At 37.5% G+C, this 4944-nt stretch overlaps 1 long non-coding RNA gene across 1 annotated transcript; it reads right to left on the bottom strand.

Moving 5' to 3' along the window:
• Positions 1–2118: 2118 nt before the first annotated feature.
• On the bottom strand, positions 2119–3939 carry LOC116100049. Its single transcript, XR_004122423.1, has 2 exons — positions 3887–3939; positions 2119–2243 (listed from the first exon to the last, which is right to left on the bottom strand). It is a non-coding gene; the product is annotated as an uncharacterized LOC116100049 (long non-coding RNA).
• Positions 3940–4944: the final 1005 nt, after the last annotated feature.

Raw genomic sequence — 4944 nt, 5'->3', positions numbered from 1 at the left:
CTATCTCCTGGACTGTTTATAACTCATTTATGACAAAACCCTGGAAAATCCTTTCTTGTGGTCCTGTGAAATGACTGGCGCATTATTTTTATCTCTTGTACCACAACTCATTCCTCAGCCTCTTACCTCCTGGTATTCTCCTGCTCTCCCCTGGTTCTAGTAACTACAATGCTATTAAATTTGTACTATTTGTATGACTTTAGATCACGCACACTATTGAGATCATTCAGTCTCTCTTGTTGTTGTGCCTGCTTATTTCGCTTAACACAATGATGTCTAGTTCTAGTCATATTGTTCATATAATAGAATTCTGTTCCTTCAATGGTTGGCTAACCTTCTATCATGTGTGTACCATATTTTCTTTTCTATTCACCAGTTGATGGATTGTAAGGCTATATGAAATATAACAGGGCTGCAAGAAACATATCCATTCAGCATGCTGTATTAATTTTGTCTGAATGTGTGCCCAGTAGTAGGAATGCTTGGTCATATATAATTTTTATTTTTACTTCTTTGAGAAAACCACCTCTATCATTATGGAAGTCTTATAAACATTGTACAAGCATATACTGTATTCTCCAAGTCATATTTTATTTTTACAATCTTCTGCTGTCAAGACAAACTTAGAATAATTATTTTCTAACTCAGTAAGTCCTTTTTTATGCTTCTACTATATTCTTAAAAATTAATCAATTCTGTCCTTAGATCATCTCTTTGTCTTTTGTGAAACTCAGTGAGCAGCAACTAGCTAGTATGTTAAATATTTTATAGGAAATCAGAGTTGTTTAGCATATTTTTCTCCTGTTATACACCCCATGCCAATATTCTCCAGTCTTATACTTATTGATACCCCATTTTCCCCAGCCTTGCTATCTCTTGACTGTTTTCAGCTTCCTTTTGTCATATATTTCCAAAGCCAACCTCATAACTTTTAGATTTTTATCATGAGTGTCATTCCTCCTTGGTCCAAATTTCTGAATCAAATGTGTGTTGAGGACTCTCTGAAACATATTATTCCTAGATGTCAAGTTTTGTTCCCACTAGCAGCCTGGTGGCCTTATGTGGGCCTATATGATGGTACACATGTGTCTGTGAACTATAGGTAGTTAATCAGGCCACCTATTGCCAGGGACTCTGCCTAGAAGTACGATAGCAGCCAGTTTTAGCTAAGGTGATGATGACAGGCATGGTCCTGACTTTTTAGTTATCTATCAACCATTATCTTAAGATCAGTATTCACAGTAAGTCTATTTTTTACTTTTTAAGCCAGTTAAAAATTTAAAATTGTTTCTGCACACAAAACCAAATTAAACATCATTATTAAGCATTATATCACATTTATATTGTATAATTATACATTTTTATATCTGATAATTAGTGAAATTTCAATGCATGGAATCATTTAACAAAAATATCTTTCGATTAGTTATCTGTATCTCAAGGGACCATTTGACATTAATGAGTCTTTAGGTGTGTCCAGTTTGTTCTGGTTACGTTGACGTTCATTCCAGCTTCCAAATTCATACAGTCCTTGCTCTCACAAAACAGAAAGGCCTTAAGTGACATTTAGTTGGTAGCCTTCAGCACCTGGTCCCTGAAAAGACCAAAAAGGATGGAAGGTATGTACCCAAGTCTACTGTGTAACAGCTCAAAGTGTGTCTTCTAGTGCTTCACAAGAAGTACTATACCTTCAGAAGAAAGGTATTAGCATTCATACTTAAAATGAGATTGAGGTCTAGAAATCCTAAGAAGTCTAGACAAAATTGCTGACCTGGTAAGAAATTTATCTAGTACTTAAAGTTGTGTATATGTAGTTTTAAACTGGTAGATTATGATTGTCTACTAAAAACTAAAGCATAGAATACCATAGATTTATAATAATGATTAGACAGTAATGATGCTTGACCATCTATTAAACCTTTCATTGGTGAGTGAAGCGAGTTGATGAGCTCAGTTTGGCCTCCTTCCTTCCTTTCTTCCAGTGCTCTTTCAGGTTTTCTGATTGCTACCAATTCAGAATACTGATTGGGTCCCAGTAGACTGTCTGTCTGTCATCAGTACCTACTTTCCTGTAATTGCCTTGGCTCCAGGATAATCCAGTAGTTCATTTTTGTTGAAACCACATAGGAAGTTCTTTTATTGCAAATTCAAATATAGCTGCTCTTCTCAGACCGGGGAGAGTCTTCTACATGAAGGGCTGAAGTCAGTCTGGACATGTTGTTTTAAGGAAGTCTGTATTCATTCTGAGAATCCAATAGGAAAATAGAAGTAGGGTTAGCAACTAAGTGGAGCTTCTGGGACATTCAAAATTAATCCAGGGAGCAGAGAGATGAGCCCCATATGTTTTCAATTTTCCATCTGCCTAATAATTTTTACATCATCTTCATGAGATTAAATTCATTATAAAGACTCAATTCATTTTACTATAGCTTGGTCATTATGCCTACACAATATGGATATAATATCAAGTCCTTCCAGTAAGTAAAATATGTTCAGAAGATTCACTTTAGTAGTGGTTTACAGAGATTTTTAGAATAGGGAAAAAAATCAAATGTAGTAAACACTGTTGCTGTCTCTGTAATTTATATTCACTGGGTTCAAACCAATATTCTGCACTCCTATTAAGAGTGAAAAGGCAGGCAAAGGAGTTATATGCGAGAGATAACTAGAATATTCAGACAATGGAGGTGAAGCTTCATGTGGATCACTGCTGACACATCCTCTTGTTAAGGTGACACAAAGCTGAGGGCAGGATTGCAATGGGACAAAACCTTTGGAACTTTTGAAAGCATCAAATAACAATTTGGAAAGTGTGTGTAAAACTGTTGAGATTTGTTTTTAAACATGAATGAATAAAATCTATGTCATCATTTGACTCCTGATTTTTTCTTTCCCAGCACATGAAATATGCCTAAGATCAAGCTTTGCTGCATGGCACAGATAAGTGACTTCCCATTTTCATGTGGTGGGAGTTTTTTTGGAGGACACTTGTAGCCGATGACCAGTCCTGTTTGACAGCTTATCTAATGCCATTTTATTCACTTATGCTAGTGTATAATGAAAGAATTATTTTTCAGGTGAACAGATTAACATAAAGTGTAATCCAGTGAGATGTCAGGAGGAGTGGGATGTCTGCCTCAAAGCCAGAAGATCTAGATTTGAACCCAGAACCCATGCGGTAAAAGTAGATAATTTGTCCTCTGGTCTGCACACACACACACACACACACTACATACACACTAACAGACACACAAACACATACTCCACATATTAGTGCCTACATGTACACTCACACATGCACATACACAGAGCTAAATGAACCAAAATGAAATAAAATCACAAGATGAGAAAAAGACAACAGCTCTTTGTCTGCTTAAATGCACAGGTTCTTAGTCCAAACAGAATGTTCATTGTTCAGTTATGGCAAGGCTTCCTGTTGTAGATTCCTATAAGTGACTTCATGAGAGAAGTCCCCCAAAGTTTGCAATATCCTTACAGTGTGTTCTTTTTAGAGGAGAGACATGGGTGGGTCTGTGAGATGGCTCAGCAGGTAAAGGGGCTTGCCTCAAGCCTGATGACCTGAGTTCAATTCCCAAGATACACCTGCTAGAAAGAACCAGCCCCTGCAGTTTGTCCTCTGACTCCACATATACTCATAGAAATGCACGCGCGCGCGCACACACACACACACACACACACACACACACACACAAAATTAAAAATTTCAAAGACGAAGGTACAGAGGCGAGGGAGATTCCTATGGCCCTGACTGGGCCCTTGCTCATCTGATCCTGCAGGTCAGCACTATAGGGACAACAGGAACACGCAGCAAGCTTTCTTTGGTACCACATCACTGTAGCTTCTGAATCCTAACTGTTAGCATTACCCTTCAGCCTTTGCTTCTTCGGACTTTTTAAATGTCTTCCCACAGGAAGCGGCAGGCCCCTCAGTTTTCCAATATGTCATAATAGCAGATCGATTCCTAGGCAACATGAGTGTTTTCTATCGCCCAAGCTGACCTCCTATACACATGTGTCACCTTGTGTGTGAGTGTCTGCATTTTACCCCAATCAGCCTGTCACTGTCCTTTTAAATGTAATGCCTCTCTAGGATTGTCCCCTGTCATGAGAGTATATTGTCCCCTGATCTTAAGTTCTGGAATTCAGGAGTTAAACATGGGTCTTAGCTAAAAATCAAGGTGTCAGCACAGTTTCTTCTGGAAGCTCCAGGGGGAACATCTGTTTTTAGAAGCCACCTGCCTTTCTTGGCTCACAGAATTTATAGATCCTTTTCTCTGTCTTCAAGGCCAGATGTGTGACATCTTCAAAGTCTTTGCTCTGTCTCTGATCTCCTCCTTTCATTTATAAGAACCTGTGGGATTACAGGGGGACCACCCAGATAATGCAGAACAACATTTTATCTCAGCGTTCTTAACTGTAAATGTTCAAATTTCCTTTCCAATGTAAACTAATTTGCAGTTTATTAAATTGAAATATGTACAGGTCATAGGAAAGGGAATATTTGGTCCACCGTAACAACTCAGGAATTTTTCATAGTGCTCTCATAGCATGATCTCCCAAGTATTTATTGTAATTAGAAAGTTTACATATGGTAGAAAATTGTCTGTTGTGATTTCTGCTAAGGTGACACCTGATAAGAACTTATGTTTTGTACTTTATAGTTCTTGCATCTTCATCTTTATTTTTCCAATGTGTCTTCCACTTTGTCATTTAATATGCTGACCATTATATTACACATAAACTATGGATGCAAAAATAGGTCTGTCTAATGCAAGATCCATTTTAGTGAAAGAATGACAGTGAATTCCATCTCGTGTCATTATTTAACCATGAAACATTATAACATCATTTAAAAGTCTTGAGAGTAGAAGGTAGTGATTATGAAAGCTAGGTTTTGAAGACAAGAAAATACTCAGAGCTTACC

The sequence above is a fragment of the Mastomys coucha genome, unplaced genomic scaffold (assembly GCF_008632895.1).
Source record: "Mastomys coucha isolate ucsf_1 unplaced genomic scaffold, UCSF_Mcou_1 pScaffold1, whole genome shotgun sequence".
Classification (NCBI taxonomy): domain Eukaryota; kingdom Metazoa; phylum Chordata; class Mammalia; order Rodentia; family Muridae; genus Mastomys; species Mastomys coucha.
This window is presented reverse-complemented; position numbering and strand designations above follow the sequence as displayed.